This window comes from Peromyscus leucopus, chromosome 3 (assembly GCF_004664715.2).
Source record: "Peromyscus leucopus breed LL Stock chromosome 3, UCI_PerLeu_2.1, whole genome shotgun sequence".
Taxonomy (NCBI): domain Eukaryota; kingdom Metazoa; phylum Chordata; class Mammalia; order Rodentia; family Cricetidae; genus Peromyscus; species Peromyscus leucopus.
In genome coordinates this window covers 60,556,947-60,569,470 of record NC_051065.1, presented here as the reverse complement: position 1 = coordinate 60,569,470, position 12,524 = coordinate 60,556,947, and the positions used below count along the sequence as shown (strand labels likewise).

Genomic DNA, 12,524 nt, shown 5'->3' with positions numbered 1-12,524 from the left:
CCTGACTGAGACCAATAACAATTTGTAGCCAACCCACCCCCAAATGATGACTAACAGCCACTGAATGACCAAAACTACCCACCCCACCTCTTGGGAATTTGGCCATCCTGTTCTTAAATTTACTTCTTCTGTTTGGGGGTGATGGCAGTTTTAGGGTACCCTGAAAAAATTGAGATAAAGATCATATCCTGGGAGACCTAGCTGTTGTCCAGTCTCTTTGTGATGAGACAGTGCAAGGCTTACCTGAAGCTCTGGCTGGAGTAGTCTATGATGCCAGATTATCTTCGCTAACTGCCTTGAAATTGTACTGAGCAGTATATAGTCCAAAGATGATTTTTAAGTGGTGTCTGTTAACTTAATGGTGTTACCACAATCGAGGTGGAATTGTCTTTGTGAGACTTTCTGGAGACTTCAAAGGTCGCTGTTAGGAATGATCACGATTCACTGTAAATAACTTAAACATTTTAAATGTCATATGCAGCAGATATCAGAGAGGTTAAAGGATCACAATCTATTAATTACATTCAGGGTACACAAATTTAGTTCCTAGTTACCCGCTTTAGACTCAAGGCTGAAATTAGGTACAGGAAGCTAGATGAAGCCTATTTCCAGAATTAGCTAGTATTCTATATGACCATTAATATCATGACATAATATATGTATATATTATAAATTTTGAGAAAATATTTATACCTTAAGAAAAGTTTTGAGATGAGTGGCAATAGAACAGTCCCTTAATTTTGGTTTTCTTCTGTCCCATACCAGGTGGTGAGATAGAGACCTTGGATTTTCCTCTAGCAAACATGCTTGGGTTCAAAGAAGGAGAGAACCATGCTCCAATTCCAAAGTAGCTTTAAATTCTAATTGAGTTGGGTCTATAAAAAGACCATTTCCCTTATACGTTTGTAGAAAACAGTAGAAACAAACATTTGGGAAGATTTATGAAAATTTTTTTCCTGTTGGAAATGTGTTGTACCATTAAGCCCATTTATTCTTTTCCTTGGTACATTTTTTTTTCTGGATGATTTGTCCTTCTTCTTCAGACATCTATCTATTTGTTCAGTGGTCTTTGGATTCTTTAGTTGAATGCTTTTATTCTCCTGGAAAGACAAAACAAAACCCTGCCCTAACCCTAACTTTCATGAATTCCACCCCCCTTTTTTTGGACGCGTTATGTTTGAACCAAATGAAAGGCATCTGTCAGTCTTATCAGTTAATTTAGATGGAATGGCCATGTGGTTGATGAACTATCACCTCTCCTAATCATTAGGTCTCTCCTGTTTGAATCTAATCTTTATCAATCTTGATGGTATTCATAGTGTGTTTTATCGTGTGGAAACAAAAGCAAAACCTCTTCCCCAACATAATACATATTCTGGTTTCCATTCTGAGATCAACACATCTTTGAAGTATACAGACTGATTTAATTCAGAAGTTTTTTCCATTATCCAGTGTCTCTCCACAGCTGTAGTTCCTTTCTCATTAGCATTTTAAAAATTAAGGTTAATAAAGTATTGTATAGTCTATCTCTGGGGATCTTTATTACCCCTTTCTGTTTATTAAGCATATCATTTAAAGTACAATTAGATCTTTCTAAAAATGCCTGTCTTGTACAATTGTGTAGTATACCTGTCATAACCTTTATATTTTAATATGGAAAAAACTGTGTCTAGTAAATCCTCAATGTTAATGCCATTTATATGTATTTTTAGCTTTGGTCTCTGATCATTTACAGCAGTTCACCAAAATACTTGTTTTCTGGTCTCTCCTGAACTTTTTGTTGTATCTATAAAAGTTTTTCTGTTGCCAGGCATTGGTGGCACACGCCTTTATCCCCAGCACTCGGGAGGCAGAGGCAGGTGGATCTCTGTGAGTTCCAGGCCAGCCTGGTCTACAGAGTTCCAGGAAAGGTGCAAAGCTACACAGAGAAACCCTGTCTCGAAAAAAAACAGAAGAAGAAGTTTTTCTGTCTTTGGTCACAACCAGAGAGCAGTGTGGTTTCTAAGTCTTTTAACTGCTGTGTAGATTGTTTTCTCCAATGCTGACATGGAATGATTGGCGACCTGTGGGAGCCCCCTCAGGGATTTCCCAGTGGCAAATGTTTACCCTGCCTGTCCCTTGTATATCTGCAGTCATTAGTCCAATGCCAGGCTTTGGCACACCTTCTGTATATTCCAGAAGGCTGGGGCCCTCTTTTTGGATTATCTCTAGAAAAAATATTGTTTCTAGAAACATCTTGCCTACAGTCCCTTTTCAAATGATCTCATTTGCCACAACTAAAATATCTGAAATTTTGATTTTTCTTAAAATTTCTAGAAATTACTTCTATCAAAGCAGCATCATAAGTATGAGATCCAATATTAGCCATATTTCTAATCCATTCTTCTATTGGTGCTGATCCTACCTTTAAATCCCTAATCATCCTTTTGCATTCTGAATTAGCATTTTATTTTCAATTAATATTTGTCTAACTTCTGGATCTAATGTCATTCTATTTACAGCTGAAGTCAATCTTTGTAAAAAAAAATCAGTGAGGGCTTCTTTTGGGCCTTGTATAATTTTAGTAAATGACTCTGTCTTTTCCTGATTCTTAAACCATGTCCCAGGCTGCTATACAACATAGTGTCAAGGTGTGATCATCAAATCTTGACTGTCTTTGCAAATCAGCATACTGACCTCTATTGAGAAGCTGGTTTTGGGAAATTTCCATACCTCTAGCCCTACCTCATTGTTCTATGATCCTAGCTTACTCTTGCCACCATGTTTTCCATTGTAACTGATGACCAGCTTCCAATGTTGCTCTAGCTAAATCTTTTCAGTCTTATGGAATAATTCTGAGTTACCCATGAATTTAACACCTGCTTTACACAGGGTGAATGTATACCATATGAAATGCCTGCTTCCTTAAATCTCTTCAAGTCTAAAACTTATACAGGATTCCAGTCAACTCTGCATTGCCTTGGTGATGCCTATCACCTGGTGTTCATTCTTGTATGATAACTGGATTAACTAAAGTTGGTTTTCTAGTAATCTTGGGCCACTCTTACTCAATTTCATAATGCAGTGGTGTGATAGGCTCTGCTCTAAATTCCTTTGTCTGTGTCTGAATATTTTTCTTATTTTCATTAGTAGGTCTTTCTATGGCTTGTATTTATCAGTCTTTTTTTTTTTTCATTTTCATTAGTAAGTCTAAGGCTTGTATCTTATCAGTCAAATTTTTCTTATTTTTACTAGTAAGTCTTTCTAAAATTTGCATCTTTTCAATAGTAAGTCTCTCTAAGGTTTGTATCTTACCAGTCAAATTTTCATATTTGAAACAGTTATCAAACTATTTTTTAGGATAAAATGATAGTAATTGAAATAGATATTGTGTCAATCCCAGCTGAGTGGTTTATTCCCGCATTTATTTTTTCCATTTACAAGCCATACATAGTAGCTCTAAACAGGATCCTAACACCCTTCATTGTAGTATTTCTGATTATTAACATGGGAAAGATTTCCCCCCTTTTAAAATTTATTTTTATCTTTTTAAAACCCAATTTCTCCTTAAAAGCTCCTTGTGTCTCACCAAATCTACTGATGCCAACAGCACAGATGGAGCTGTGTGGCGGGGAGGGGAGGGCAATCAGCTACAGGTAACCAACTTTGCCAACAGGGAGGATGGGCATGGTGGGGAGCCCCCAGCTGTGCTAACTGCAGACCTGGGCCAGGTACCACCATGACTGCTCATGTGCCACGTGGGGAGAGATAGTGAGCCTAAGGAGAAACCCGCCTGGCTGGGGCACTGTGTGGGAGGGACCAAGCTGTGGCTGTAAGCAGGGGAGCATGGCAGCCCAGGGAGTGCTGGGACACCACGGCTCACAGTCCTCGGGCTGCACTGCTGGTGGTGCTGAGAGGGTTGCAGTGTGCAAGCGCACAGACAGCCTGAGTGACAGAATCACCTCCCCGTGTATGGGGACGGTGGGTGGTAGGATGGTGGGGTAGAGGGGGTGAGGCTGTGGCTGTACAATTCAACCATGTTGGCAAGATCTACAGCCATGCATGGATGCCAGATGTTTAATGGTTTTATAGAAATATAGAATTTTGTAGTTAAAAGTTAGGCAAACAAACCTGAGAGATCCACAGAGAAAAGAAGAAATTATCACCCACTCTCTTCTCCGCCTTCCCCAGTCAGAAACACCTCGTGTCTCCTCAGGCACCTCCTTATTCCTCTTCTGATCCCTCTAGCTTCCTCTCAGTTGGCCAAGAAACTCTAGGCCAACTATGGCCAGCTTAGTGTGGACTCTGCCCTCAAACCAAGGTCTGATTCCACTGGCAGTCTCAGATAATGCAACACAAACAAATCTCCCCCAACAGACAAATCCCAGAACCAGGCTGTCTGTGTGGGGCAGACATTTCCCACATGATCCTCTTCCCCTCCAGAGCCCACTGCTCACTTGCTTCATCCTCAAAGGCTAAAGCCTGGCTCAGCTGCTGTACCAGGAGAGAGGGATCCTGCAGTGTTGCTGCCTATGGTGCAGGTTAGGGCACTGTGAGAGGCTCTGAGAGGCAGCCATTCTGTCTTCAGGGAAGGAGGAGAGGGGTATCTGGGGGCCCAGGTGGAAGGCACTTGGCCAGCTCAGGAGCTAACCCGGGACAGCAGTGTGAAATGGGCTCAGGTCTGCATTTCCTCCTGCTCCTCTCCATTTTCTTGGCTGATGATGCTGATGAAGGATGGGCTTGGAAAGCTGCAGAGCTGAGGAAGGCATCTCACCAGTCAGGTCTGGCTGCTTCTGGAAAGTAGGTCTGAGAGGATCTGTAATTTAACTTTATAGTCAAACCATATTACCACACAGATGAAATTTATTAACTGGGTACACTCGTACCAGTGGGGGTATAGCTCAGGGGTAGAGCATTTGACTGCAGATCAAGAGGTCCCTGGTTCAAATCCAGGTGCCCCCTTATTTATGCTGGATTCTGGTCACTGACTTACCAGGTTCATTTCAGGGAGGCCACCCATGGACTTAGAAAGTCTTCATTAGCTGAAGTTTCTAGAAGCAATGCTTCTATGCCCCATTTACTTCTGTGGGTTGCATTCTCAATGACACTATAATCACCCACTGGCCCAAAGGCTGGAACCCACAACGTGCCTTAGTACAATGCACACAGCTGACCTCTGACCTTTGCTGAGTCCTCTCTACCTTCTTGTTTTTCCCATCTGTATTCTTTCCTTCAACTTCACAGGGACAGTAAGTTTTAATAGTCCATTTGACACAGTGTATAATCACATGGAAATAAAGTCTCAATGAAGAACACAGTGTCTAGATCAGATTGACCTGTGTTCCTTGATGTTGGGGATTGTCTTGATGATTAAGTCATGGGATTGATGTATGAAGACACAGCAGTTTTCCCTAGGCAGGGATCTTGGATTGTGTTAGTGTAGAAAGTGTGCTCAGCACTAACAAGCATGTGTGCACTTATTTTCCTCTGCTGTTAATGGTAGATGTGATGTGACCAACAGCTTAAAGCCCCTGCTGCCTTGACTTCCCTGAAATAAGGGACTGTGTCCTGAAATTGAGAGCTAACACCAACCCTTTCCCTCACTTGCCTCTTGCCTGGGCATTTCATCACAGCAGCAGAAATGAGGCTAGAACATACCCTCCTTCAGTGTCCCCTCCTAATGAGTGATGGCCTCAGTGTGGTCCAGAGCTGCCCATGAGTGATGGACTGCATTCTGCATTCCAAGACTCTCCTGGCAGGCTGAAATGGGGTGGGAGAGGGTCAGAATCTGAGGCTGTGCCAGCATGCACAAACACTGCCTGTGGGCAAAGACACTAGGAGGGACAGGACATCAGCAGAGGTTTCTGAACTCTTTAGTCACTAACTCACTACTATCAGGTGTTGAAGAGATGCCAGCAGAGTAGTGCTCTCTTATTAGGAAGATGAATTGTTCCATTTGTAAGTCTGGCAGCATTAGGATGTCACCCAAACATCCAGTGGGTTGTCTTGTTTTGTTCCAAAGCACAGGCCCTGCAGGGTGCTCACTGCTGGAAAGATGGTAAGGGAATACTTGAGCATGGGTGGAATGGCTGTCGCGATGACCCATAAGGCATAAAAATATATATTTGTGCCTGGCTGTGGTGGTGCACCCTTTTGATCCCAGCACTTAGGACGAAGTGCCAGGCATATCTCTGTGAGTTCAAGGCCAGCCTGGTCTACAGAAGGAGACTCAGAGCAGGCACCATAGCTACACAGAAAAACCCTGTCTCAAAAAACCAAATATATATATATATATATATTCATATATGTATTTACCCATATATACATACTCATTCATATATATATACATATATATGAATATATATATATGAATGAGTAAATATCTGTATGAGCAATTTATGACAGGCTGCTTTTGCCACTGATTCTATGAGTAGTATTTGACTGCCCATAAGAACTGACTGGTTATGAAGAGAATTCTGAGGCAATGGCAGATAGTTGGGAAAGTGAAGCTGATGTGTCTCCATGGCAGGAGGCCTTGACTAGATCAGTGCAAGATAGGAAGAGAACCCAGCATCTTCTAGTTACATAATCCCTGGCTGTGTGGCTTGGATCCCTTTTGTGAAGGATGATTTGGTTAAAGTGTTACACGGGAAATTCTGTTAGATGGGAAAGAGCATCCACAAAAATGAAGATTGTCCCACAAAAGTCCCATGTGTCCAGAAATGCACCTATGACTGAGCTGCATTGTGACCATGGCTTTTAAAAAATGGGATGAAATTATTTGGACCTTTATGATTTTCCTGTGGGAACTCTGTTGACGAGCATGATTCCCACACCCATCAGGTACTGACCGTGGAGAAGGCAGAGTCTCTGGCTTATTATAGGAATTCACATTATATTTCCTGATGGAAAAGAATCTTTGAGATAAATGAGGGGCCTCTGGGGGACCCAGTGTGCTTTAATAAAATGTACCTATGTTATGGGATTCACAGGCATGGCAACAAGGTGAAATACTGAGAATACTCTCTCAAGCCATGGGAGTACAACCTATAATAGAATGTTTGACAGCAGGCTAAGGTTCTGAGTTCAAACCCAGGTGCTTCCTATCGCTGTTTTCTTTCATTTGAAAGCCTAAAATTGGCATCTCTCATTAGTGTTCTGCTTACTAGTCACCCCCAACACTGTCCATCCTAGGACGCTGTCAGTGTCTTTGGGAACATCAGATATCAATCATAAATGAGGTTCCATCGATGGTTAATGACCCGTGTCTATTTCAGAAGTTCTTCATTAGTGGCTTCATACCCTTACACTGTGGAGGGATGTCCTGAATCAGAGGCTGTCCAGGAGTTCTGATGCAGAGCCAGTGGGTCAGTGGGTCCCACTCTCCACACTGTGCAGCCCCAACATGTCCTTCAGCTTTTTCTTAATTTTGTGTATATGGCTGTTTATTATTTGTACATAGGAAGGCTACTAATTTTTTTTTAGTTACTCTTCTATTCTGCCACATTACTGAAGGTGTTTATCAGCTATAGGAGTTCCCTGGTAGGATTTTTGGAGTCACTTATGTACATTATCATCTCATCTGCAAATAGTGAAAGTTTGACTTCTTCCTTTCCAATTTCTATCCCTTTGGTCTCCTTTTTGTTGTGTAATTGCTCTAGCTAGAACTTCAAGTACAATATTGAATAAATATGGGGAGAGTGGACAGCCTTGTCTTGTTCCTTATTTTAGTGGAATTGCTTTGAGTTTCTCTCCATTTAATTTGATGTTGGCTTGCTGTCAATTGCCTTTATTATGTTTAGTTACGTTGCTTGTGTTCATGATCTCTCTAAGACCTTTATCATGAAAGAGTGTTAGATTTTCTCAACCTTTTCAGTATCTAATGAGATAGTCATTTGGTTTTTTTTTTCTTTCAGTTTGTTTATTACATTGACGGACTTTCATAAGATGAACCAGCCTTGCATCCGTAGGATGAAGCCTACTTGATCGTGGTGGATAATTTTTTCATTTTTTTCTTGGCTTCGGTTTGCCAATATTTGATTGAGTATTTTTGCATCAATGCTCATGAGGGAGATTGGTCTGTAATTCTCTTTCTTTGTGTGGTTTGGGAATCAGGGTAACTGTAGCCTCATGAAAGGAATTTTGTAATGTTCCTTCTGTTTCTATTGTGTGGAAGATTTTAAAAAGTATTGGAATTAGCTCTTCTTTGAAAATCTGGTAGAATTCTGCACTGAAATGATCTGATCCTGGGCTTTTTTGGTTGGGAGACTTTTAACGACTCTTTCTATTTCCTTAGGGGTTATTGATCTATTTAAATAGTTTATCTGGTCTTGATTTAACTTTGGTATGTGGTACCTATCCAGAAAAGTGTCCATTTCTTTCAGATTTTCCAATTTTGTGGAGTACAGGTTTTTGAAGTATGACCTGATGATTCTCTCGATTTCCTCAATGTCTGTTGTTATGTCTCCCTTTTCTTTTCTGATTTTGTTGATTTGGATGCTTTCTCTCTGCCTTTTGGTTAATTTGGATAAGGGCTTGTCTATCTTGTTGATTTTTTTTTCAAAGAACCAACTCTTTGTTTTATTGATTCTTTGTATTGTTCTCTTTGTTTTATTACATTGATTTCAGCCCTCAATTTAATTATTTTCTGGCGTGGATTCCTCCTGGGTAAGTTTGCTTCTTCTTGTTCTAGAGCTTTCAGGTGTGCTGTTAAGTCACTAGTGTGACATTTATCCATCTTCTTTATGTGGGTATTTAGTGGTATGAATTTTCTTCTTAGCACTGCTTTCATAGTGTCCCATAAGTTTGGGTATATTGTATGTTAATTTTCATTGAATTCTAGTAAATCTTTAATTTCTTTCTTTATTTCTTCCTTGACCCATTGGTGATCCATTTGGTCATTGTTCAGTTTCCCTGAGATTGTAGGCTTTCTGTAAATTTTGTAGTTGTTGAAATCTAACTTTAAGCCATGGTGGTCCAATAAAATACAGGAGGTTATTCCAATTTCTTTGTGTCTGTTGAGATTTGCTTTGTGACTGAGCATGTGGTCGATTTTAGAGAAGGTTCCATTGATGTGCTGAGAAGGAGGTATATTCTTTTGTGTTAGGGTGGAATGTTCTGTAGATATCTATTAAGTCCATTTGAGTCATAACTTCTGTTAGGTCCCTTATTTCTTTGTTAAGTTTCAGTATGTAAGATCTGTCCAGTAAGGAGACTGGTGTGTTGAAATCTGCCACTACAGTATGTGGGGTTGATGTACGATTTAAGCTTTAATAGTGTTTCTTTACAAATGTGTGTGCCCTTGTATTTGGAGCATAAATGTTCAGAATTGAGACTATATCTTGGTGGATTATCCCTGTGATAAGTATGTAATGTCATTCCCAATTGAAAAATAAAACTCTGATTGGCCAGTAGCCAGGCAGGAAATATAGTGTAGGTGGGATAAAGAGGGAGGAGAATTCTGGAAGGTGGAAGGCTGAGGCAGCAAAATGCTGCCAGATGCCATAAGGTGAAGCATGATATAAGATACTGGTAAGCCATGAACCATATGGTAAGGTATGGATTAATAGAAATGAGTTAATTTAAGATATAAGAACAGATAGCAAGAAGCCTGCCACAGCCATACAGTTTATAAGTAATATAAGTCTCTGTGTGTTTACTTGGGGGATGCAAGTGGGAGAGATTTGTCCCAACTGCTGGCAGGCCAGGACACAGTAAACTTTCAGCTACATTTGTGTCTTATTTATTGCCTCTATTTCAGTTTTCAAATCTTAGACTGTTTCATTCACCTGTCCAATTGCTTTTTCTTTGCTTTCTTAAAGGGATTTATTGATTTCTTCCAATTTTTTTGTCCTTTTGAATTCTTGAAGGGTGGTTTTCATTTTCTCTTTAAAGGCCTCTGTCATCTTGTTAAAGTCAATTTTAAGGTCTATTTCTTCTGCTTCTTCTGCTTTGGGATGTTCAGGTCTTGCTGATGTAGCACCACTAAGTTCTGATGGTACCATGTTGGTCTTTATATTGTTGACTCTATTTTTGCACTGGCGATCACCCATTTCTTCCTCCACTCTGTGCAAGTGGTGTCTGTGTCTGAGGAAGCCTCTTTTGGTTTGATTGATATTCTTGGTCTAATCCTGGTCAGTTCTGATAGATTTGTGTCTCAAAGAGCAGATCTTAGTCCAATGAGCACCAGTGGGCTCTGTCTCAGGGAGCAGCTATTCCCACTTGGTGCAGGGTGGGACCTGTTTTCCAGTCCCAGTCAGTGCAGGTTGGGCTTATGTCTCTGGTTTTCACTGGTATCACAGGGGGCTGTTTACTTGGCAAGAAACTGCTGTGAGAAAGGTTGGGGGAAGAGGCAGCTGGCTGGTCCCTGGGACTCCAATGGCTTGGGAGAGAGGCACAGAATGTGCCCTCTAGGGGCCTATGGACTAGGGACCTGGTCTGCCTAGTCCAGAGATGGGGCCTTACCTGTTCCCAATCAGTGCAGGGTGGTCTTGTGTCTCTGGTTTTCACTGGTGTCGCAGGAGGCTAGTTTCTGTTTTTTTCTCAGCCTACAAATCCTCTGTCCAAGGATTAGAAGTCCTCAGGGATATGTGACAAAATGACTCTACTTATAGCCTCAGAAACCAGAACAAAGACGACCTTCTCCTGCATTCTGGTCACTGTAGCCTACCAGGCCTGATGGAAGTCCATATCTTCCTTGATGGTAAATCTTCTTGTATTTTGCTTCCATCATTTTCTGTTTCTGGTCATCGTGGTAATTGGGATAGAGTGTGGATGGAGTCATGAGTGTTTGGGCCCTTGGGTGAGAGTTCTGTTAAGAGGCTAAGTCTTCCTCTCATCGGTCATCAAATTATTCTGTATTATGCCACCCAGAGTAGGAGGCTCTGGAGTTTATTCAATAAGCCTCAACTAATGGAGACTTCCTTGCGTTACTGATGTCCTTCTCAAGGCACATATGGTAAATTATTAACCAAAATCATATTTAAGCAAGGGGGCACCTGGATTTGAACCAGGGACCTCTTGATCTGCAGTCAAATGCTCTACCCCTGAGCTATACCCCCGCTTATAGGTAAGGTAACCTCTCATTAGTATGTCTCCTACTTTGGCACCACACCCAGGCTTCCTTCACTTTCAAATGGTTCCTCCTAATGATCGTGACCTGGCAAGATTTTTTATTAAAGTCTGCCCTCCACCCTTCTCTCCAACCTAGTCAGCCCATCTCAATGTCCTCTCCCTCAGTTTTGCTAAAGACATCAGCTTTGGTCCTGTAAAGGATGCTTAACTGTGGTGTTACTTTAAGTTTACACTCAATTTTCCTTAAGTGGCCAAGAGAAGAGCTGATGATTCTGGGTTTTCAATGTTCCAAAACTTTTGCTCATAGACAACTTATCTGTATTCAAAGATATCAGGAGGGTGCCCTTTACTTTCCTCCATTATTTATTAACTCAATAAACACCCATGGAGCTTCCTATGTTCTGGTCAATATCAGCCATGCTAAGGACACAAAGTGAGGTCAGCCATTCCCTTTTCCTCAGAGTCTTAGTCTAAATAGGAGACAAATTCATGGATCCAAGTCTTTCCTCAGAAGTAGCAGAAGCCAAAGCACAGGCTAGGGGGAATAGCATGTAAGGAGTGTCCCATCTGGGGGTCAGGAGTGAATTCCTGAGGGATTGACTAAGGAAAGTTGTCAGAGGAAGAATCACACTCTCATCTTCCTAGGACTCCTCCATGATGACTTCCTGCACTGACTGAGCCATACAGAAATGTGGAGGCCAGCATGTGCCACAACATGAGTGTCATCTGCATGGGTCTCACAATGAATCTTGTACTAGCTTCTCACAGAGAAGAGAACAGGGAGCAGGCCTGAGCAGAATACAGAGCAAAGGGAACACAGTGCATTAGTCAGCTCTGTGTTAACCAATACTTCAGATTTGGTCTCTTGTATCTAAAAGAGACACTAGGAAGGGGGCACCCGGATTTGAACCGGGGACCTCTTGATCTGCAGTCAAATGCTCTACCCCTGAGCTATGCCCCCATCTGCTTTACATGTATCTGATATACATCTCTGAACCCATTTGTTCACTCCCTGACATGTGTACTTGCTAGTACTCTGCTGTCATCTGCTTTTTCCTGTGATGCCCAGTCCTGAGCCAACTGCACACCTGCATGCCACCTCCTTATGACCAGCACCAGCCTATCCTAGCTCGCAGCTGAGAAGAAGCACTAATGTCAGAAGTCTGCATTCAGCTCATCCTCCACACCAATCTGTAGAAGCCAAGCAAGCTCAAGACTTGTTTTTAAGCAATTTGTAGTTTCTGGTGAGGGATAATAGTTTCCTCTAAGAGTATAGTGCCTGGTAAATTGCTAATGTTCCTGTAAATGGCCCCACACCCAGATACATGTGCATAGCACAAATTGGAGGAGAGAATTTGGGGGTATAAATGTTGGAAGGATCTGGTAGAGGCTTTAAAGCAAGATTTGAAGGTGAATATGATCAATTAGGTTATATGAAATTCTCAAAAATCAATGAAAATAATGTAAAGAAA

General features: G+C 41.4%; 3 non-coding genes across 3 annotated transcripts; 1 reads left to right on the top strand and 2 right to left on the bottom strand.

Annotated features, from left to right (window-relative positions):
- The first annotated feature begins 4,869 nt into the window (after positions 1–4,869).
- Positions 4,870–4,941, top strand: Trnac-gca. Its single transcript has one exon. It is a non-coding gene; the product is annotated as a tRNA-Cys (tRNA).
- Positions 4,942–10,967: 6,026 nt separating this feature from the next.
- Trnac-gca lies at positions 10,968–11,039 on the bottom strand. Its single transcript has one exon. It is a non-coding gene; the product is annotated as a tRNA-Cys (tRNA).
- Positions 11,040–11,941: 902 nt separating this feature from the next.
- On the bottom strand, positions 11,942–12,013 carry Trnac-gca. Its single transcript has one exon. It is a non-coding gene; the product is annotated as a tRNA-Cys (tRNA).
- Between the last annotated feature and the right edge of the window lie 511 nt (positions 12,014–12,524).